This window comes from Vulpes lagopus, chromosome 10, assembly GCF_018345385.1.
Source record: "Vulpes lagopus strain Blue_001 chromosome 10, ASM1834538v1, whole genome shotgun sequence".
Lineage (NCBI taxonomy): Eukaryota > Metazoa > Chordata > Mammalia > Carnivora > Canidae > Vulpes > Vulpes lagopus.
The window spans coordinates 10,409,907-10,434,671 of NC_054833.1; the positions used below are offsets into that span (position 1 = coordinate 10,409,907).

Sequence of the window (24,765 nt, forward strand, 5' to 3'; positions counted from 1 at the left end):
TGGGATTGAGCCCTGTGTCAGGCTCCCCGCTCAGGGTGGAGTCTGCTTCTCCTTCTGCCTCTCCCCTCTTCCCTTCCCTACTAGAATGTACGTGCCCCCAAATAAATAAAATCTTTTAAAAAAACCCTTAATATTGTTTGAATCCTTAATGACTCTCTACTGGCAACTGAAAATCAGTTTTCCCTTATTATTTAAATAATTCAAGCAGAAATACTGTAGCTGTCTTATCCAGTATCTTGGTGTTTTTTGTTTGTTTGTTTGTTTTTACCATTAAGTAGTTTTAGAAAGGAGGGCTCTTTAAATGTGCAAAAGGACATTCAGTCTACAGGAATTTATATGAGAGCATTTGCAAACTATGCTGGCAGTTCTCTCATAGTTAAATCAACTAGATGAACCAGACTGAAATTAAAGAACCCCAGAAGGAGGTTACTCTTCAAATGGCAAGAGTCCACCTTTCCATCTTCTTTGACAGTATATATATATATATATTGTAATGTATTTGGGATATCGAAATGTATGTATTTGGGATATCGAAAATAGGATTGTAGAGCTCTGTGACAGGTTAAGAAGCTTGGTGAAGATGCACACAGGCCATTGTTTGCATATAGTCTATGATATTAGCATTTCCTAGAGGGAAAAGTCACATTTTGGGTATGCACGTCCAAGGCAGAAAAGGTTATCTTTGAGGGGTTTTGGCTTACAGTCACAGAGAGCCTTAGCTCAGGAGTCAGATGGCCTGAGTTGGATTCCCATCTCTGTCACATATTTGTGGTATTGGGAAAGTGATGTAACTTCTTTGTGACTCAGTTTCTCCAACTGTAAAAAGTCATATAAAATTCCTAGAACAGTGCTTTGCCCGTCATAACTGTATTAGTAACCTATTGCTGTGTAACAAATTACCTGGTGGCTTAAAACAACAAATACTTATTATCTCACAGTTTCTATAATTAGGAACCAGGGCACATTTTTTTATCTGTCTCAGGCTTGGGATCTCCATAAGGTTGCAGTCAAGCCATTAATTAACTCAGGCTGCAGTCTCATCTAAAGGATGGGGGTGGGGGGAGGGTTGGGATCTGCTTCCAAGCTCACTCTTATACAGACTCCAGCAGGGCACTTGGGCCTCTCCGCAGGATGGCTTTCGCAGACTGGCAGCCAGCACCCCTGCCCCCATTATGAGTAACCCTGTAGAGAATATACAAGAGCATGCAGGGTGGAAGCCAGTCTTTTTGTCACCTAATTTTGGAAATGACATCCCATTGCCTTTGCTGCCCTCAGTTTGCTAGAGAATGGCTCAATCTAGTCTATTCTCAAGGGGAGAGGACTATACAAGAGCATGAATGTCAAGAGATGGGGTCATTGGGGTCTATCTTGGGAACCGCCTGTGACAGTTACTTGTGCTTTAACTTGTGTTTTCTATCCACACGTTTGTGAATTTCAGACTTACATAGCCTCCTGTCGACTTGCTATCGCCCGTATCCTGCTGGCTACTTGATATCTCCCCAGGATGTTTAATAGGCATTTTAGACCTAACATGCAAGAATGGAGTGCCCCCCCCCCACACACACACCTTCTTCTTCCACCATCTTTTCCATTTTGGTGAATGGGCAGCTCCATTCTTAAAGATGATCTGGTCAAAAACTTAGATGGATCCTCCTCAACTCTTTTCTTTCTCTTATACCGCTTGTCAACTTGGCCTTCAAAGTACATCCAAAATCTCATCATTTCTTATTATCTCCTACCCCAGTGTCACACCACGTTAATAGTCTACGTGTTAGATGTCTCACCTAAATGTCTGCGGTAGCCTGTTTTACAAGCCTGTAGCCTTGTCCCCTTATGGTCTGTTCTTCACAAGGCACTTCACTTCACTCTATTCACAATTCTCTGGTGTCTTCCTGTATCACTTGGAGTAAAAAGTCAAAGTCTCTGCAATGGCCTACAGGGCCTCTCATGATTATAAAATTACTTTTCTGTATTTAATTGTATAAAATTATATATAAATGTATATATATGTATATATGTATGTGTATATGTATATACGTATATATGTATACATACATATGTATATATGTATATGTATGTGTATATATATATAAACCTACATATGCATGTCTCTGTAAACACATATTTATGTGTTTAATTTTTTAATTAATTAGAATCTATTTTCTGAATTGTGTAAGATGGGGATCTGACTCTTTCCAAATAAAGAGCTCATTTTCCTGGCACTGTTTATTGAATAAGACACCCATTCCCCACTGAAGGGGTATTTCACAATGAAGGTGTTAGGTTTTGTTTTGTTTTTTTCTTTTTCCTGTGCTGTGTCTAATTGTTGAATTTTAGAATAGCGATGTACCTGATAACTCCTAGAAATACAGTTGTGTTTTTAGAGGTCTCTTTTGCTATGGTATACTCAAATACATATAAAAGCAACTTGAATTCTAATTGGGAATTAATTACGGAAGACAGTTACTTACGTCCCTTTATTTGATACATGAGGAGCTACATTCTACTTCAGAGTTGGTGCTTAAACTGAAAAATCCAGTTAGTGGCAAAATTGAGATGAAAAGAAATTAAAAAAAAAAACAAACAAACACCTCATGGTTTTTGGGCCACTGTTTCTGACACATGTTGATAGAGTATACTTTGCTGCTGCTGCTTGTTTATAACTGTTCAGAAAATTATCGCAAAAATGCTTATTGAATTCCAGACCCTGTAAGGATAACGTCTCGATTGAAATCCTTGTTTATATAGATAACGTTCAGGGTTTAGGCAGATCTGTGAATGCTCTAGTCCCCTGGTGTTCTTTTCTTCTTTCTAGACTTGGTCTTATCTCTATTTATAGCTTCAACTGGCAAACAAGAATGGGTAGGCAAAGGGGATTAAACTCAAGCCAGTTTGTTTTTGTTGGTTATCAACAGCACTGCTGAAAAGTTGCTGAAAGAGGAAAATATTTTGAAATTACTGCTTTAAAAGGAGGTGTATAGAATCCTTACTGGTTTTCTTTTGACAAAAATCATCTCATACTCGGTGCACTATGTGTAATTGAGGGTCTGCGATAAATCACAAAATGAATCACTTCCAGCTCCTTCACGTCGACAGAGATAAGAATGGAAAATCTTGTCACTTAGATCAGTCCTTGTCCCCCCCCCCCCCTTTTTTTTCTCCTCTACAAAGAGTGTGACTTGCTCCTCTGGACACCTGGCTTTGGCAGCCAGGGTAGGGCCCTGAGCTAATTAGAGAGCCATTCCGCCTCTCTCAGATAATTTTGCTCCACTGGATGACAAAATATAACCCAGAAATGAATGTCTTCCTTTAGACAAAACACAGAGAAGAAAGAGAGAAAGGGTGACCCGAGAAGGTCCTGAGCTTCTGGTAAACTTTTCCAACCAACACCGTACATGGCGTTCAGTGAGTCAGTGGGCATGAGTGATTAAACCCTAAGTCTGCTCAAGGCTCAGATGAACCTGCCATGTGCTGCCAGCCTTCCTGGGCCAGCCGCTTCCTTTGCAGAGGAATTTTGAACTAGACGACGGAGACCCTCCCAGTCCTGAAAGACTCAAGATAGAAAGCTGGTAACAAGTGAAAGAAAGGCAGCAATTTATTTTTAGTTAAAAAAAAAAAAGATTAATATCAGCCAATAACATGCAGTGGGCTCGCTGAAATCTTCCTCCTCCCTTCAAAATTCTGTTTTTACCCAAACGGTAAGATAAAGACAGTTTGTCATGCTTTGAACTTCCTGGCTTATGTTGATTTGTAGCAATATGTTACTGTTACACATTTGAGTGGGAGCTGAGTTACATTTCATGAAAGCTGCTCTGGAAACTAATAAAATCGTGACAACCCCACTTTCGGTGGGTATTGATAGCATCAAGAAAATAAAAAAGACTTTGCCATTTTCAGGCAGTCGCCTTCCAACTCAGCTGAAAATATAATGGGCTTAAACTCAACTCACTTGTTTAAACATTACCCAAGAGCAGCTTTCTCTTCCTCCTCAGAAGTTCTAAGTGCCTCCACGCATTTAACCACAGATAGGCACAACCCCCCAAAAAGTCCTTTTCAAACACGTTGAGTCTTCTATAAAGTAATAGCTTCTTCGGAAGGCTTTCAAGGAATCGATTATTCACCTGGTCACCTAGTGAGGCATAAAGGTATGTTTTCTGTCTTACAACTGGGTCATTGGATGGTGACCCAGCAGTGGCCTCAGGACCTTTGGAGATGCGTAGAGTTGGGCGTGCCAAGTGGGATGCGGTCATCGTAGTGAGAGAGCTGGGTGACATTCTTGCAGTGCGCTTCCAGAACAAAGGAGGAAGAGCTCCTAAGAGGCTGGAAGGGTCTGCAGATGTCTTTTGAAGACATTTCCAAGTTCTAATGGCCATTGTCAAAAAAATCCAAACAGGAGTACCCGGGTGGCTCAGTGGTTGAGCATCTGCCTTTGGCTCAGGGTGTGATTCCCGGGGTCCTGAGATCGAGTCCCTCACTGGGCTCCCCGCAAGAGCCTGTTTCTCCCTCTGCCTATGGCTCTGCCTCTCCCTGTGTGACTGTCATGAATAAATAAATAAAATTAAAAAAAAAAACAGAGGAGTGGACTGAGCACTGGGAGAAGCTAGAACAAACCAGTGACCAGTGAATGTTGTAAGCTCACAAGGCAGAGGAGTACTTTTCAGAGCCACCACCTTGTCACCACACAGTTCCACTGTGTAGGCTTTGTCAGCTGCTCTGAGTGGGGGTAAGGAGGCATGCATATTTTAACCATTCATTTCACATTTCAGCGTGTAAAGTAGACGCTGCCTTCCAACTTGGCTGGGGCAGTTCTTTATCGAGATTTATCGAGTCAGAGTGAAAACCCGTCAATCACCTATTTGTGGCGCAAAATCGAAAATTTCCTCTAACACTTTATCTTTTCTTTGTTGTGCAATCCTAGCAGCCCTGTGTTTAAAGATATTAATATTAGCTCGGTGAGTCTGAGTCCTTAATGGGCAGAATCAGATGAATTTTAATTTGAAACAAACCTTTCTCTACTTTCTACCCTTGATAAGTGCATGTCAGTTATCTTTAATTATTCAACATCAGGAATTCTTCTCTGGGTACTTATTTCAGCTAGTAAACTTGAAATTTTGCAGGCACATTCCTAGTGGTATATATCATAATTTTCGAGATGTCCTACCTACCCCGGCAGGTGCTCTGTTTTCTTTCTTCCTCTCCCCTCCCCCACCCTCTACTATTTCAGGGCACCATAGGTAGATCAGTTGTGTGATAGCATCGTTCTGATAATTAACATGCTTGTTTGAGGTTATAAAATATACATCTGAGAGAGGCCAGGGATTTCCCCCTGAATATCAACTAACTGCTTGAAGTGGCATTTTTCATTCTGACTTGTTTTGTTTTCTTTTCCTGTAGCATACTGGAGCAAAATGAAAGAATTTGTTCTGAGGCCTCAAAAGTAGTGCTGCTACGGACCATGAGCAAGAAAGGGTGGACTTCAGCCTGCACGGATGGTCTTGAAACACAAATAGTTGTGGGTAAGTCATCCAAAGGACTTGGCATTCATTAGCTCTAGATTTCATCAATCATCATTTATTTGGTGTCTCAGGACATCTTAGTCGAGTGCAGGGCTATTTCTCTACAACCCAAGCAACAGGCTGTGTGAGAAAATGTTGTTCTAGTGATGGAGAGCCAAGAGAACAATGAAATTGACTTAGCATGTTTGTTTCTAAAATTTGCAGAGTAAAAACAAAACAAAACAAAACAACAAAAAAATAAAATTTGCAGAGTAGCGGGATCTGAGTACAATGAATCTGTGGTTAGAAAAGACCAAAAAGAAGGGAAAAAGCACCCCCAAACAACTGAACGCACAGCCAACCAACCAACTACATCTTCCAGACATTCCTTTTAGCTGAGAGGGTAAGGGATTAATCACACATGAGACGGTCGATTCAAGCTGATGGCAGATTTGTTACCCTGTAGTGGAGTATCAATGAGGGCAAGGTGAGAAGCACTGGGATTTTCCAAGTCTTACTCAACACGTATTTACTGAGCACCTTTTAACTACACATGGTGCCCGCATGAGAGCCTTGATCTGGAGGTGGAATTTAAGTCCTCTAAACTATAAAGAAACAATAAATAAATGCCAAACAAGACACCAAAAAAATGCTGTGGATTTCCAAGGAAGTTTCACCAGCCTCATTGATTGTAGTTCTTAGAAACAGTCCTCAAATGGAAGCTGGTTCTGCCCACCTTTGTTGACCTCAGACAACTTACTCATCCTCAAGGAATGAGTCACTTCTAAAAACTCCAGTGCGTGCCTCGGTGACCTCCAGGGTCCCTTGCAAATCTAAAAATGCCATAGTTCACTCTGCTGAAATTAATTAAATCATCATCCCCTTTGATTCTTGCTCCGCCGAATCGATGGTGAGCCCTTGGCAGGTCATCTTTGGCTCTTTGGATGCACCAGTGGTGGAGAAGGAGCCAGGCACTCTGGGGTCCCTTCTCCCTCCTTCTCCCTACGATCTTGTGAACCAGCCCTTTGGTCAAACAGGCCTTGTGGTGTCTGTGGTTAGTAATGCATTCCCTTGTGGCGTTAAAGACAACGTGGCACATTGTTATACGAATATAATATAATATAATATTTGTCCTTTAGTTTCCTGTCGGGGATCTAACTCTTCCTTCTCTGTTCTGTTTGCTGTCAGTGTCTTATGGGTTTTCTACCAATACTTGAACCCTGTGGAGTCCCAAACTTTGTTTTAAATTGAACATAATTTATTATTTTTTCTTTCTCACTAAACATCCCTTTTCCGGAGCAGAGCTATGAATGACACTTTAAATGATGCTTAGATGTCACTCTTGTTAGCAGCTGGCTGTCTGCCTCAGAGTGGTGCATTATTTGGGTTTCGTGACAGCATTTTTTTTTTTTTTTTGTCTTACAAATGTGAAATCATGAAGTGCAGGAAACCACATGAATGTGGCAGAATGAAAATGCGAACATCGTGTTATCTGGAAATGCCAGTGTTATGATTCTCCTGGTGACAGTGTCCTCCTTGTACTCAACCTAGGAAGCCTGTTTACCTGCTGGGTGGCAGTCCTCTAATTCATGGCTTTGTCTTCACGCATATATCTGCCATGGCCCCCTTGTCACGCTGAATCAGGAGGTTTGGTGTAGACCATTGGGCTGTTTCTCGCTAAGCAGGACCTGCCTGCCTGACCATTGAGCCTGTCTCACATTCACCCTCTTCCTGGAATGCGCAGGCCTCTGAACTCCTGGAACATTTAGAACGTGCATCATAAAAAGAAAGAAAGAAAGAAAGAAAGAAAGAAAGAAAGAAAGAAAGAAAGAAAAATCTAGGGCTGTGAATTGCCTTGTGGGTGTTTGCTATCACCCCGTCTGGGTTGCACACTCACTGAGGGCAGGAATCAGGTCTTAACCCAGCGTTTCTGTGGTCTGGCCCCAGGATCTCCTGCAGCCAAGCCACCTGTGCATGTGTATTAAAGTTGCAGATTCAGCAACACTGGGCGCAATGAGTCAGAATTTCTGGGGATGTGGAGCCTAAGAGACTCACCGCAGAGAAGTCTTGCACACCGAGGTTTGTGAGCAGCTGCCTGTGTCCGCTCCCTCAGCCTCTGAGCCTCCTCACCTGCAGCATAGGGTCTAGCTCTCAGCACGTCGCAGGTGTCCAGGCAATATTTGGTCTAATAAGCAGCATCCAGCCACCAGGGTTGCATTCATTCTTCAGTGGCTTTTAGCCTTTTGGGGATGTGAAGTCTAGATATTCTCTGATCCCATAGAAACTCCGTTTTGTCCAAATGTGTCAAGTCCCCTCAGTCAGAGGCTGTTCTGGAAACCTTTTTGTCTCCTTCTCTTCAACTGGTGGTGGTTCTGACTGTCCCTATTAGTGGCGGTGGCCCCTGCCCACGCACAGTCCAGAAGTCATGTCGACTCTGGGGAAGGGGACCGGAATCTCAGGTCAGAAGGGGATCGGAGGTGGGAGCAGTGCTGTGGGAACCTAGACACTGTAGCCTCGGATCCCAAGGCCACGCCTGCTGCCCTTGGCAGTTTCTTTTGAACGCTGTTTCTTTCAGCTGTTAGGGCGCGCAGGTTGCCCATTTTGGTGGCAGGAGAGCGATCCCATTCCTGAAAGGGATAAAGTTAAGCTGCAGTGGACACACATCAAAGCATCCCCAGTGCCAGCAGCAGATTCAGGATTTGAATCTGATGACAACAGACTGCAGTGGCCACACGGGGCCCCCTCCTGCCCTCCTCCACTTGCTGCAGCAAGGGCACCCCTGGCCTTCGACGCTCCAGAAGAGATTTGCAGGGCGGTTTTTGCTTTTAGTGCAATTCCTCATGCCCTTGCTGCCAGATCCAGCCCTGGTAAAAGACCTAACAGAAACCAAACAGAAGAACTCGGGAAGTCTAGCCAGCCTCTAAGGGAACCAGTGAGCTAATTGGGAAACTTATTAGCCATTAAGACAGCCACTTCCAACTGCATTGAAGCTTTTTTTTTTTTTTTTTTTTTTTGCAGCGTTTGTTTGTATGTTTGTTTGTTTTTACTCTTGCTTAGTCAGTTTCATTTAAGAGAAGTTGTGTCGATCTTGGATTAAGTTTGTGTTAAAAGGCATATTCAGGGGGCGCCTGGATGGTTTAGTCGGTCCGTCAGGAGTCTGCCTAACTTCGGCTCAGTCATGATCCTGGGGTCCAGGGATCGAGCCCCACATTGGGCTCCCTATTCAGCGGGGAGACTGCTTCTCCCTCTCCCTCTCCCTCTGCTTCTCCCTCTGGCTTGTACTCTCTCTCTCTCTCTCTCTCTCCATCAAATAAATACATAAAATCTTTAAAAAAATAAAAGGCACCTTCAGGCACAGCAGCAGGAAGTGACTTCTCCCAGGTGTCCATCTAATTTTGTCAACAGGAGGTTTGAAGAGCAGGAAGGTATAACAATGCGTTGGGAAATTTTTTTTTTCTTCTCATTCTCAGCTAAGGTAAGAAAAGAGAGCACAGATTTCCAAAGCAATATTGAGACCAAAAGAGGCTTTTTTTTTTTTTTTTTTTTTTTTGCACACGTGCTTCATTGAAACCTGATTAGGTTTTCTCTGTGTAGCCTCTTGCAGCTGGGTTCTGGTGTGGGCTGGCTTTGTGAGGCAGGAGGCAGGGGCACAGACTATCACTCATGCAAGAGAAGTGTACAGTTGAAGGCATCAGTGCCTGAACCTTCATTAAAGGTCTTTTTTTTTTTTTTTAAGATTTTATTTACTTGCTCATGAGAGACACAGAGAGAGGCAGAGACACAGCCAGAGGGAGAAGCAGGCGAAATATATGGAATATTTCCTTACAAATAGTCATCCATTGTTGGGAAAGCAAAGAGCTGGTTCTAAAAAAATATTTCACTACATCACTTGTGTTCTTTACCATGTGGCATCCTCCAAAACTGCAGATTTTCCGAATGGCTTCCTAAACCTTAGGCACTGCTTTTGGGAGGCAGATAGACACAGGAAAAGAGGCAGATCAGTACCCCCCCCCCCCCCACCGAAGACCATTGCTGGAAAGCTCTTTAAAGGCTTTCTCGCTTAGAAAAGTTAGATCCCCTTCACTGTCATACATGACGTTCTGTAAAACAGTACCAAGCGTGCCTTCTGTGAAATACATGAAAACTCACTCCTCTTGCTGATACTGTCACAGGCTAATAACATCAGTCCTTTGGAGAAGCTGTGTGGTTGGGTATAACTGAGTGAAACCACACAAGTTCAGGAAATGCAGTGAATGGTCCTATAATAGGCATCATCAAAACAGATGGTGATTAACTTGGAAGGTACCCTTCCTTGGTGACAGTTTGAAAGCTTGGAAAGGAGGTGTTTGCTATGCATCAAAAGAAATCAGGATGAAACTGCCACATTGGCACATGGTTGGAGTGAAAACAGAAAGAAACCCACCGGAGCTCCTTACTGCACATGCTTTTCCTGAATACCTCATCATCACATCACGACATCGTTACCAGTTCTGTTCTCCTGATGAACATAGCTCTCTCTTCCTCTCGGAGCTTAAGATCATCGGCTTCCATCTTCCTCCCAGATGGCTCCATCTGGGTTATCGTAGGTGCCTCTAACTTGACTCTACACCTCCTCCTGTTACTGCCCTGTCCCCCTTTATGGGTTCCTTGTCTTGAGAAACAGCATCAGCATCCAGCCAATCATCGATGCTGGACACCACCTCCTCTTCCTACGCTTTGCCCCTTGACCACACACTAGAGTTTTGCCTCAAATGTATTTCACGGTCTACCACTCTTCTCCATTCCCCTGCTCTTGGTCTGTTTCTGCTGTTAGCATCACTTGCCTGACTACTGCAGCCACCTTCCAGAAAGTACTTCTGCCTTACGTCTATCTTTCCTATATTCCATTCATCCTATGATTTTGAGGGTTGTCTTCCCAAAGAAAGGGTCTGATTGAATTACTACCATTCCTGAAAACCCTCGGTGGCACTTGAAGTATGTAATACAATGTGAGCCTCAAATTCATCCTTTATGGGCAGCCCTGGTGGCTCAGTGGTTTAGCCCCGCCTTCGGCCCAGGGCGTGATCCCGGAGACCTAGGATCCAGTCCCATGTTGGGCTCCCTGCATGGAGCCTGTTTCTTCCTCTGCCTGTGTCTCTGCCTCTTTCTCTCTCTCTCTCTGTCTCTCATGAATAAATAAATAAAATCTTAAAAAAAAAGAAAAAATTCATCCTTCATAATTGTGTGTGCAATTGATCACACATCAATACACATTGATTACAAAATCATGAAAATATGTGTATGTCAACAAAGATGAGAAGTAAATAAAGCAAAAATGAAGATGTTTGTAGTATTAGATCAATTGGGACTTGATTTAAGAATGATACTCCTCTGGTATTTTCCATAGGAATGAGTGAGTATGATGAAGTGAAAGGAAAAATTTAAAGGATTTTGTTAGTTTCCATTTTCCTACAAGATAAAATGGTGACTCCTTTGCATGACATTCAAGATCCCTAGGAATTCATTGTCAGCTCACTATTGAGATCTCATCCCTCCCTCCCATCTTCCCCACATGGCATTTCTTCCCTTTCTACATATACTGTGTTCTTTAGCAGCCATACCTTTTTTTCATGTTGATTCTTCTGCATGAAATTCTGTTTCTCCACCCAGTGAACTTCTCATTCATTGATGCCTACTGGGAATGTCTCCTCTTCCTGTGTTAGCTCAACGGATTGCAGTTCTTTGATGATGCAGCCATCTCTGTGGATGATCTGTGAGGGTGGAGATTGGTTTATTTTTAAACCTTGTGTTCTAAGTAGTAAACCCATTCCTGCACATAATATAGCTTAATATTTGTGGAAGGTAAAAAGAAAGAACTCATTGAGAAATATACAAGTAACCCTTCAGGTAAGATTTCAAATGTTTTGGATAAGCTTTTTTTTCAAAAAAATTACAAAAAGTTCATATGTTGAGCTAAACGATTTTTACAAAAGCAGTTGGACTCAGCATCGTAGCACTTTAAGTAAACTTGTAGGGTGAATCGTTGGTATTTGAAACTTCTAACATCAGGTAGAGTCACTTCAGCTTCTCAGGAGCCATATTTGCGAAGTGACTAGAAATTGCTTTTCAAACTATTTTGTGCCATGAAAAAATCATATTGGCCAAATCAGAAATCCACCAAAATGACACATTCAGTGTTGGCAACATAATACGAATATGTGGTATTTTTTTCTTAAGGGAATTTAAAAAGCCAAGACTGGGTAACATTAAAGGATTGATATAACATTTTCAGTTCTGAAAGGCTATTCTACTCTAGAAATATACTTGTTACTATTTTTTCATTTCTAAGAATTCTGTTTGGTTAAAATTGCAAAGGAGAAAAAAATATCTTGGCTTAAACAAAATGAAAAGTCATCTCCAAAATTAATTTGGCATCCTCAAAAGTTCCTTTTCAAAGGGAAGAGGAGGAGGTTTTTTAATATCACATGTTAAAAATGCCACTAAAAAAATCATCATTTGCACTTGTGAGCAAGAATTTCAGAATGCTATTTAATGGAGAGCAGTGTGTGAGGCATGTTTTGCATCTTTTTAAACAATATTTTGACACTGGGGGAAGGCTGTTTAATAGTATAGATTATTTTATGATCTATATTGTACATATCTTCTCTATTTTTCCTATTAATGTTTTAGTTAGAGTCAGTTAAGTTGGAATAGATCATTTGTTTCAAATTTGCCACTTGTTCTGTGTGATATTTTTACCCAACCTTCGTTTGCTGGCCTATGAAATTATGACAAAAGCTGAACCATTGTTAGAGTAACGAATTATGGATATTGATCAGCCCACATGTACTGATCGACTGCTCACTTGGAAGTCTTAAATACCACACCACTTGGAAGCATCTCATGGAAGGTGATCTACATCTATTTTGCAGACGAATCTTTGCTGAATTTATTATTTTTCTGTCCTGTGCCTCACATTTATTTAAAAGCCTGGTCATTTGGCCGCATAGAAGGTCCACCAGGAAGTATGTATACCTGAAGCCATCAGTGTATTGTCAAGTACATTTCTGTTGTGTATATACATACATACATACATACCATGGCTAAGGGGAGCGAATGCAGATTCGCAGCTCACCTTTAGCTATTCTCATTATTTAGCTGCAATGAAAGCAATTTTCATTACAGCTTCGGGTGCTTCCTGGATAGTAGTAGGTGCTATCTTGAATTGTCCTTCCCAGACCACATATGTGGGTCCCCGTGGCGATACTGTGGCTGTGGCCTATGTAAGGCTGCCTGGCGCTGGTTAAAGCAGAAGGGTCTGTAAGCACGAGTATCCTCAATGAGGAAGGCTGCTTGGTGGAAGACAACCCTTCATAAGACTCTAAGGATCTAAAGATAGAACAGAATTGCTTGATGGATCTCAAAGTTTGAAAAAACTGATTACTGTCCTCATAGATTGGGTTTGTTTGTTTGTTTGCTTGCTTGTTTTTTTTTTTTTTTTCAGCAGTACCTAATCCATCGCTATATTGTGGTTGGAAAACAATGTAATGTATTGTTGAAGAGTATAAGTTCTTGAGGCAGATTTCCTGGGTTTGAGTACAAATCTGCCTCTTGATAGCTGTGTAACGCTGAGCAAATTTACTTAACCTCTTTGGGTCTCAGTTTATCCACCCATGAAATAGGAAAATTAAAGCAGCATCTATCAAAGCTGTAAAACCTACATGAGTTCATGCCCATAAAGCTTTTTTTTTTTTAAATTAGCTGTTACAGTTACGTTACTTTTGTGATATTCAGTTAGACAGCTACACAGCTTGTACTAAAAATTTTCCAACCTTTATTCGTGGGTACCTTCCTTCAAACTGAATTTATGAGTTTTTCCTCTGTGAGGGGAAGGTGAATATGGGAGTGAGCCCAGTCAGGGAGGGTGAGAAAATGCGGTGGGAACACAAAGGAGTGAGATAGTTGGTCTAGTTATGAAGTGGTGAGGATACGGAGGGGGCGTTTTGAGCTAGATGTTGAAGTATGGCCCAGATCCCAAATGGCAGGAGGCTAAGGGAATGAAGGTGAGAAGAAAGAGGGCGGTGTGTGTTTGAGGCACGTCGTGGACTGGCCTGGGTCCAGTGAGAGGTGTATGAAGTTAGAACAGTGAGGGATTGGGAGGAACGAGATTCCTTTAATAATGATGGTAATATAATAATTAGTGTGAACTATTAATTGACTACCTTACACTAGCTTCTGTGAGTGGTGTCTTACAGCATCTTACAAAGTAGTTAGTTAGCCCATTTGACTGGTGAAAACAATTGGTTTAATCCCATCCTAGGGGTTGGAATTTTATCTCAAGCGGCAGAAAGCCATTGAAGATTGTAGAATGGAAGAAGTTCATGATCAGACTTAGCACTGATGTACTCATCTGCTCTATTAGACTCTAAGTTCCCTCAAATTAAAGACAGGTCTCCTACCGTCCTATGTCCCCTCAAGGAGTAGCACTGGATCTTCAGCATGGTGGATACTCCATAAATACTGGGGTATATTTTAAAAGCTTCTTCAACAAAACTTAGGAGGCCCTTTTTTCGACATTTTCTCTTTTAAAGAGGAAACTAATTGATCTGAGTATGGTTAAATAAACTAATTCCTTTGTGCTTATACATATTTCATCTCATCTGATCCTCACAAAAACTTTTACAAATAATGAGTCTGACTTTTACATTTAAATTATATGTTATTATAGTGGATGAGGTTATTGGTGCTGAAGACTGTCACAGGGCTTGTAGGAAGAAAGCTAGGATTTGAACCCTAGACTCCCTGACCCCTTGCCTGTACTCCGTCTTCACTCCTACCTCTGCTGAACCACTTCTGATTTCCAATATGCACTAGGGTTATTTTTTTTTCAATGCTTTAAGGCCACTTTGCTAGCACTCTGTTGCTTTCAGAGAAAGTAAAGCCCCACAAGGACCTAATCTACTTTGTAGAGGCTGATGGGAAAGAAATTATCTTCAACTGTCCTTAGGACCAGCATCCTTCTAAATGACACTGCTGGCAGGTGGCCATTTCTAGGAGCCCATCAAATTAGCCACTTGGAAGAGCCTGGCGTCCTTTGTTGGGTACCATGCAGAGTGAACTTGCTCTTCACAGTAAAACAGAGTTTGGGGGTGAGTACATTGCAAGAACCCTAGATATTTAAGGGAAGCACTTTGCTTCATCCATCTGACTGACACCAAATTTATTACACTAAAAACCACTCAGCAATAGGCAGAGCAGCATGTGTTTCCAAACGCTGCCTAGAATTTGCAGTGACATGTAGTGAAAGGGGAAGTTCAGGACCAGCTATCAAAGGTCATAGCCCGTGAACCTACAGGCACACATTATGTAAATTTAACCCAACTCTGTATTAACCTGACAAGTTGTGGAGTAGTTTTCTGCTGCTCTATGAAATTGATCCTCAGTAAGATTCTCCAGAGAATCAGATCTACTTAATGCATTTAAATCAGTACTTGTAAATTCTTGACAACCATGCTGGGGCTGATTAGCAGAGGCTTATCTCACCTGCAGCTGTACCCACTTTGCACGAATGGATATGGTTTTCTCTCTTTTCCTAGTGGGTATCCACATTGGTCTCACCCCTTCCTTTGCCTGGCACTGCCACCAGCCACGTGGGAGAGTCAGCGAGCTAACAGTACTCTGTCTTGGGGACATAGCCATCAATCCAGCACCCCACTTTCCAAGTGTCTTTAATTTGATTTTTAAATATATATATGATTAAATATTTAATATTTAAATATATATTTAATATTTAATATTTAAATATATATAATTTTATTCGTTCATGAGAGGCATAGAAAGAGAGAGAGGCAGAGACATAAGCAGAGGGAGAAACAGGCTCCCTGCAGGGAGCCCAATGTAGGACTTGATTCCAGGACCCCGGGATCATGACCTGAGCCAAAGGCAGATGCTCAACCACTAAACCACCCAGGCATCCCAATATATGTGTTTTTAATTGCGGTAAATACATATAACATATAACATAAAACTTGCTGCTGTCACCATTTATAGGAGTACAATTCAGTGGCTTTAAGTACACTCACGATTTTGTGCAACCATCAGAGATTTTCATCATTGCAAACAGAAACTTTGTACCTTTAAACACTTACTCCCCATTCCTTTCTCTCCGCAGTTCCTAGTAACTTCTACTCTACTTTCTTCTATGATAAATTTGCCTATTTTAGCTACCACAGATACCTGGAATTATACAGTATGTGTCTTTTTACATCTGGTCCTTAATTTATTTTTAACACAGTATTTCTAGTGAACTTTTTTCATGTATTCAGTTTTAATACTTCATTGTATTAGTAATTATCAATAAGATATAATTCTCATTCTAACTTCAGGAAAGAAGGTCCTCTAAGAAAACGAGTAAGCAGCAAAATTTCAGTTATAAAATAAGTAAGTCACAGAGATTGAAAAGTACAGCCCAGGGAATATAGCCAATAATATGGTAATAATGTTGCATGGTGACAGATGGTGACTACTCTTACCTTGCCAGCACTGATGTACAGAACTGTTGAATCAATATGTTGCACACCTGAAACTAATATAACATTGTATGTTAATTATACGGCAATTGAACAAAGGAATAGGAGTAAACAGAAGACACAGAAAAAATATTTTCATTAGTACACTGAAGGAAAAAATATTTGTAAGGCAAAATTCAAATGCCTAATAGGTGATTTCACATTCATCTTTGAGGTTGATCTTCCCTTGCTTCCGTTTCGCCCCTTTTCAGCCTGAATCCTCTGCAGAATTCCTATAGGCAGGTTTGCATTTCCGTAATGCCTCCTGGGGAGAATTTGGCATTTGTTAGATACCATCTTTGGGCTGACTTGCCTTTTATTCTTCTTTTCGTTGATTTTTAAATTAATCATCCCGTATACTTGCCTCTGTCCAACAGCAGGCAGAAACATGTGATGACTGCCCTTGGAAAACTGGTGAATCACAGCCCTCTGCTTGCGGTGATGTTCCGCAAAGCAGAAGTGTTCCTTTCTGCAGAGAAACAGAAGCATTGTGATTTGACTGCAGCAGTGAAATTGTAGTAGAGGTGAACATAAGTCTTCTTCTATTTACATCTTTAATGAGCCACAATTAAAAGTAGTGGGTTGGCGTGTCAGAGTGAATGTGTTATTTTCAGATTTCTATTCTAGGAATTGCCACTGCTGGTCTAAGCTGCACTTCACTGGCACCCTGGAGCTCCGAGAGCCTTAAGAAAGAAAGCCCAGAAAGGTCTAATCTACTTCCTGAAAGTTAATGGAACAGTAATGACTTTCTGCTGTGCTTAGGGTAGAGATTTGCCTCAAATCCCAGACGCCTGTGATTCTAGAATCTTCTGTCACGGTACATCTTTTTCTTCTGGTGAAAGACTCCATGGATTGATTTAATGTTGAGGCGCTCAGAGATTTTTCTCACTTCTCATTTTGTCTTGCCATCATGAAGATGTACTGAGGTGCTCTCCCTGCATGCGATACCTGGTGTGAGGCAGAAACTCACATTGTAAGAGGGCCTCTCCCCATCTCTGACTGAGCCTAGACTCAAGCTCATTCATCTCAGGGGCACTGTGTTAGACCACTCAGCACTGCCCTTCCCCATCTTGTCCACGCCCAATGATAATTGCTGAGTTTAGCTGTACTGTGATGGCTAATCTGACACACTCTTAGGAACCCTTAGTGGGTCTCCACAGATTATGCATTGCGGCCAAATAAATTACTCTGGACAAGAGTATTTCTTGACAAAGTAGTAAAGCCACATATTGGGATTCACGTAATAGTTCAATAGCCTATTTAAAACATCAAGTGTAAATATTTCCGTTTACCTAGTTGAGCTGGGCAAAAATGTGCATGGGAGTATTTGCAGTATAGTGTTGAAGAAGACTAAGGAAATACATAGATCTTGGCCATTGGCAGGTGTCCCCACCTTTGTGTTGCTGGAGTACAATCTGAATGTCATGAACCAGGCACTCTTGTTTTGGAGCTGGTGATGCTTCAGATTTTCAGCCCCTCACTTGCACAGTCCTCTCCTTAGACCTGGTATCAAATTCTAGGTTGCTAATTTTGTGAACTCTTTCTGAAAGACCCACCCACCAATACTATCTTTTATTCCTTTACTAACTTTTTATAAGCTTCAGACCCCACAGACTGGATCCACCAGTCTGATTAAGAGTGTGCATAAACCATGCCTATGCATATGGTAATTAAATAAATTTACTTCTTCATACTCAGTTGTGAAATTCCCAAAAATCTGCCAGCCCACAAAATAGGAAAATTAAGGGGCTGTGCAGAACCTTTAATATTGTCACCAGTTGTTTCCAAGGAAATTTGTATCTTGGACATTTAGCAAATAATAATGTTTAACTGATAGTGATTATGTCCTAAAATTTCCCAAAGCGATGACTAACAGTTATGAATCACATATTCCTGGGAATCTCCCTTCCCCCACTTGCCATTTGCCTGGGGCAGTGTACAGTGTATCAGAGTTTCTTAGGAGTTTAGTACAGTTGAACTATATATAGCTTCTTATCTTCTCCCCATGCCACTTAAAGAAAAATTAATTTAATGGCTATTTTTGAAACATTTTTTCCTAGCTTGACATGGTTATCTGAAGGTAAATAATTTTCCCTGCTAAGGAGCCACTTGTTACAGGTGACTCTGGTTTGAGAAACAGCTGTTGAATTCTAGTATACTAAATTAATTTCTTTCTCCCTTTTCCAAAGAGTGGTTTTATGGTTCTCAGTCTTTTTGGTAGGTGTAAAAACTAGTTTGTCTAGATTATTTTTTTAAATGTACCTGGGATTCAAGCTATGGCATTTCCCTGAAATAGTACTGCCATGGCCTGGGAAGAAAAGACCCCAATTAAATAAAACCCTTTTTTAATTATTATTATTTATTTATGATAGTTACAGAGAGAGAGAGAGAGAGGCAGAGACACAGGCAGAGGGAGAAGCAGGCTCCATGCACCGGGAGCCCGATGTGGGATTCGATCCCGGGTCTCCAGGATCGCGCCCTGGGCCAAAGGCAGGCGCCGAACCGCTGCACCACCCAGGGATCCCTAAAACCCATTTTTTAAAAAAAGAAGAAGAATGAGAGGGCACCTGGGTGGCTCAGTGGTTGAGTGTCTGCCTTTGGCTCAGGTCGTGATCCTGGGGTCCCGGGATTGACTCCCACATCAGGCTCACCACACGGAGGTTGCTTCTTCCTCTGCCTATGTCTCTGTCTCTCTGTCTCTCATGAATAAATGGATAAAATGTTAAAAAAAATAAAAAATAAAAAGAATGAAGTATTTGTCTATAAAAAGCTTCTAAATTTTTTAAAAAGATTTTATTTATTTATTCATGAGAGAGAGAGAGAGAGAGACAGGCAGAGGGAGAAGCAGGCTCCACGCAGGGAACCCAATGCGGGACCTGATCCCGGGACCCCAGGTTCATGCCCTGGGCCAGAGGCAGGCACTAAACCACTGAGCCACCCAGGGATCCCCAAAAGCTTCTAAATTAATGGTATTTATTAACCATTGAAATTTTTTATTAGTCAGATATCTTAAGGGTGGACTGATGTCAAAGACCATTAAGGGGGGATGAAAGTTGGCATAGGCAGAAGGTCCATATGCATGATGCAGAGCAGAATGACCATGAAGTACAAAATCGCCAAATATACTTTGTCCTACCTGAAAACGTAGGCCTGTTCCAGTGGCCTGCTTGCCAATAAAACTTACCTTGATGACTTAGGCACAGTGGAGGACCAGGAAGGGGGGAAAAGCAAGCAGATGGGATGATGTAGAATTAGAAACTCGACTGCTTTGGGAAGAGGGGGGTGGCCACACCATCTAGGTTTCGGTTTTTGCTATACCACAAATTTTGTGACCTTTGGAAAGTTATGAACCTTTCTGGAACAGTTTCCTCCTCTGTAAGAGGAGGACAGGAGCCTGGGTAATCCTTGGATGTTCTGTCCACCGTGACATTCTGTATCTGAGGATTAAAAGACAACAGATTTACATGGGAAATGAGAAGGGTAAGAATAGAAGCAGAGCATGTGGAAGGGGGGCAGGTATGTAAATGGTGGTCTAGCACACATGGTGGAAATACCCCTGGTGTAAATTCAGGTGTGCATCTCTCTCCATGGGCAAGTGACTTTTACTGGGGGAACTACATGCTGCCTGAGGTTAGGGTTGAGCTCTGGGGCAACTAATATGCACCTGCATTACACCCTTCAGAAAACCATATTTCCCCTGCATGGCCTGTGCTCCTTGCCCTTCCCCTGGCATAGGAGGCTTTGTATCTGTGCTCAGGGCTATGCTGCTTCTTGTCCTCATCAGCTCACACATTCTTACCTCTGCTTCAGTCATACCTTCAGGAAGCTTCTGGAGGTGCTCATGAACCACAGTAGGTTGCCCTTCTCATTCTAAAGCCCTGTTGAAATTTTCTCTCTAAAAAAAATAGAAATTTTCTTTCTGCAAATTTAAACATATTTATTTATCTTATTGCTGTCCCACTTCAAGAATCAAATACAATTATTTCTTTTTGCCTGAACTCACACGTCTGAATGAGCTTTTGTAATCAGCAGAGTGGGCTAAGGCAGAAGTACTTGAGTCCTTGCCAGGTTATAACTTTGTTGTTCGGTTCCCACTGAACATCCTCACATCCTCAAGTTTCTGGGCAATGTGTAAGAATAGCTCCTGATCCCCAGAATTTAGTCATCAAGTGATGCAGACCAATGCAATGGTAGCACAAATCACAGAGTAATATTAATAGCAATGTGAATCAAAGCACTAGACATTTTCTGAATACTTATGGTGTACCCAGTACCGGGCTCATAACCTCTTTACATGGACTAAATGGGTGTGTCTTCATACATACACACAGCATAAAAATAAATGTTTAGTTCTCACAACTCTGAGAGATTGGAATTATTATTATTATTCTCCTTCTACAGATGAGTAAACCAGGGCCCATTTAGGAGAAATAACTTGGCCAAAGTTACAGGTTAGGGATATGTAGAATTAACTTTTTCCTAAAAGAAATCTTTGTTAGTGCTAAGTAAGTGTTGAGTCTATGGGTTGCATGCATGCCAGAACTAGTCGGGGTTAGTTCAGGTGGGATTAGGGGAGAGTGGTTTCAACTGTGTTTGGTAGGAAAACAAGTGTCATGATTGTGTGAAGCGGAGACAAAAGGGCATTTCAAGCTAGAGATGATTGCTTGGGAGGATCGAACATAAAGAAGCTGGACGACAAACAGGTTCATTCAGTTGGAGGGAAGAAGCTGTGATGGCAGCTAGGTAATCAGAATCAAATGGGTGAGGAGCTATTTTGTTAGCTGTCATGTAGGCATTGCTGCAATTAGTAGCAGGTCAACACCTTATAAAATCCCTCCGGAGTGTAAAGACATGTTTCTAACTGAAATGTCTTAGTTTGCAAAGGAAATACGGTGCAGGCATTAATGTCCTATCCTTAGGAGATTTCTTCTTGGGTTCTTTTTACCAAATGACACGAGCTTCACACCCTTGCTTTGAGCTGTCACCATCTTTGCTTGGGCTTCCATTAATTAACTTCACGCCTTAGGTCTACAGTCACTTGAAGCTGCTCAGGACATATTTGCTCCAACGTCCCTGGACAGCTTGGGATATTTGCCTTTTCTGACACATCTGCCTGCCCTGGCAGCCACATTACATGCTCAGCGCGGCAGGTGCCTCTCGGGAAGAGGAATGTAGCAGCATCTGTTGGCAAACACATTTAGACAGTGGCAGCCCCTTGAGGGCTCCAGATGGTAGGCATCAAGTAGGAAATTTGAACTTGGGCAAGAAATGGAAGCAAACTGGGTTGACCTGGATTTGTGGGTGCTTGGGGAGAAAACATTAAAGTGAGGAATCATATGTGTAGTAGGTCATGTTTTTTTCAAGGATTTTTCCCTCCAAACCTGGAAAAGAAACAAAAAAGGCATTGGGAGGGATTTCTCCAGGCTTGTCAATAGTGGTTTGTGTGTCTAATTAATTAATTAACTAATTACTTTGTTTATAATCCTCCTTGTTTAGAAAAGATTTATGGCCATGCCTTAGATCTCTAAATCTGTCAAACAAGAAAATCTTATGCAGTCGTTAGCAGGTCTACATGCCTTTTAAATGTTTCTTTATAATAAAATATGATATATCGATAAGAGATTCTAAAAATGAGTACTCAATGCATCTACCTTTCTCATTTGTTTTCCGCTTTTAAAAAAAATGTGCTTTTCTCTGAACTTCAGATTGCGGAGCAATTTCACATTTTCTGGTGTCTGTAGAGGTCGGTGTTTGTGAAACTCTAGTGTTGACATGGTAACTCTTGTATTTTGTTTTTGTTAAAGCTCCTCCTGTGTTTTTGGAACTCTCTGAATGCAGCATGGAGTTGGGGGGTGCCACCTCCCACTGTGGGACCTTTAGCCTCCCCAACCCCTCATCCCTGGGCTTCATTATCTAGTCTTGCTGTATTTGGTTGCCTGGCTCCTAGGAAGCTTAAGTGGTTCTGGGTCATTGCCAAAAACCTTGCCTATAGGAATTCAGATCAGGACTCTGGAGAGCAAGGACTTCCTCTCTTCCTATCTGCCCACCAATCTCAAGGAAATAATAGTCACTCAGTGTTTATCCCCTGTCTTAGTTTGCTGGGCTCTCCTGTATATCCTCATGTGAAATCCTCATTAACAGCTCTGTAAGGTGGTTTCAATAGATGAGCAGAATTGGCAGGCTCGTCCCCAGGGGGTGACAAGACTGAGTCAGGCACCTTTTCGCTGCCCTAGAACGAGTGTCTCCAGCCCATAGAACATGGGCCAGTGGCTGGGGGTTATGTGGAGAGGCAGTGAGGGAAGAACAAGGAATAGGAAAAGATGCAGTGCTCACAGTCCACTCCCCTTGGACCAGAGTAGAAGAGATAGGAACTTTACCTCGTGCTGGGCCCCCCATTAGGAGCATTAACTTAAAACCTCCCTTTTAAACCTCATCATGCCCAGGAAATGAACACTATTGCTTTTGCTTTACAGATGATGCAAGACAAAGGCTGTATGAGTACAAATGAGTACCATGTCATAGCTACTATGTCATAGAACAAGGATTCTAGACCAGCCCTGCCTGATACTAAACTCATGCTCTGTTTTCAAGTATGAGTGGGTTATTTTTGAGCTTTTGCTTCTCTTCTTTGCTTCTGATGCTTGATTTTTAGTTATTTTATGGAAAATGGAAAAATTCCTCAAAGGGTGTATAAGGGAGGTAAGCAGATGGATCTGAAATAAAACTGGTATTGACTAGCCCTTCTGATGAAGCTTTGTGGCTCACATGAGAGTTTTACAATCACCTTGGGATTTCAAAACGCTGATTTGAATGACTAAGAACTAAAGAAGAGAGAGTCCCATAGAATTATGGATCATGAAGCCAAGGATCTGAATGAGAGGTGGTGGTGGTAGGGGGATGCAGCTGATGTTAGAGGTCCATGGAGTATCCAGCGAAACCTCCAGAGTAGATGTAGGGCAGATGGTGGGACTTGGGGATTTACCTTTGGAGTGATACAGGATTTTGACCTATGACACCTGTCCTTTGTGCCATATCAAGAGCTGAGTGTGGCACCAATATCCAAGGGTCTCAGGTGGCAAATATGGGTACTATTTGGGTGGGAACATATACTGAGATTTGCAAACAGGAGTGACCAGAAGTGCCCATCTTTCTAGACCCATTTCTATGATCACTATCCATTTCTATGCTCACAGGTCATTGTCTGAAATTCTATGCTTATTGATGTCACCAGACTTTGGACCATTGGTATTCATGGCAGTGGGAGGAAGCATGGGCTTGGGGTCAGAGAGATAATAAAGTTCAAGGCCAGCATCCATGGTTTTGTTAATTGTGAGACCCTGGGCAAATTGCTTCAAGCCTCCATTCTTTGAATGCTACAACGGGAAGAATAATTTTATCTCACAGGATCACAATACTGCTGCACATAAAGCAGGCAGCACAGTGCCTGGCACATAAAAGTAGCTAATTATTATCATTATCTAAAAGCAACTAAGAGCATAGGTGGGGTTTTAAAAATTGTGATTGTAAAGGCTATGGTGTACCAATGAAAGGGTCCCTCATAATTCAGTGAAAGAAATCCTTGAAATTTCTGCTACAGCAAAAATGCAAATTACCACTGGGTACATTTCTGGCAGACATATAAGCCATTTACATAATGAAACCTCTCTAATATTATTTCTATTAATAGCCACACTTCTAAGTATCAATCTGACCATTTTGTATTTAGAATCATTCTCTCTGTGAACAGATTCCTTTTATTGCCATGTCTTCTTAATATCTTCTGACAAGTGTCGTTATATCTTTACTTCCTATTTTAGTGTTTGGGATTTCATGAACTCTTCAGTTGTTAGTTTACCACCCAAGAAGCACTTTTTTTTTTAAGAGTTTATTTTTTCATGAGAGACACAGAGAGAGAGAGACAGAGACATAGGCAGAAGGAGAAGCAGGCTCCATGCAGGGATCCCAATGCAGGACTCGATCCCAGGAGCCCAGGATCACACCCTGAGCCAAAGGCAGATGCTCATCCACTGACCCCCCCCAGGCGCCCCAAGAAGCACATTTTTAATAATGCATCCCTCGAATGTCAGAATTTTCTCAAATGCAGATTTATAGACAAGCATGCAATGCTGGGATAAGTACAGTACGAGGTTGGTACCGAGTACCCAGGGGAACTAGGTTATTACACCTTTATGCTCTGATATCATCATTTGCTTTGATGTGATTGCTTCTGCGAGCTGTTCCCTACCTCATCTGTTGATGCTTCTTACCCAGCACTTCAGCCTAAGTTTGTTCATAAGTTTGGTCCACACTGTCATCCATCTACATAGACCTTTAGATTTCTTTGTCTGTATGTAAGATATATCGTTAAATAACACGTCTGTTTCTCTAAGTTGGCTTAGCAACTCTAACCTAACAACAGGATGGCTTGTACCCTTCCTTAGGAGGAGCTCTCCTGGATGGCATATATGGCTTTTTCTCCTGTTTGCTTCTGAACCCCCGCAAGTGGGTTGCAAGATACAGAGATCCTCCAAATGCTTTTTGAAAGAATTAATGAGAGAGCAACTCGTGAGATGCCCACAGTTCGGAGGAGGTTGCCCTGGTAGGCAAGAGTTCTAAGACCCATTAGCTCCAGGACAAGAAAAACATGGCAGGCACACTGTCGGGAAGCATCCTCATCTTAACCTTTGTACTATTTAATAAATGGTCAGCAGTTTTTTTGTTTT

At 41.8% G+C, this 24,765-nt stretch overlaps 1 protein-coding gene across 5 annotated transcripts in view; it reads left to right on the forward strand.

Moving 5' to 3' along the window:
• Nucleotides 1-24,765, forward strand: part of ATXN1 (ataxin 1) — a 406,270-nt gene that overhangs the window by 99,978 nt on the left and 281,527 nt on the right. For all 5 annotated transcript variants that reach the window (XR_005990381.1, XM_041772102.1, XM_041772098.1 and 2 more), the window contains one exon: nt 5,395-5,516. The gene's annotated coding sequence lies outside the window, so the exon portion shown is untranslated. The remainder of the gene's footprint in view (nt 1-5,394; nt 5,517-24,765) is intronic.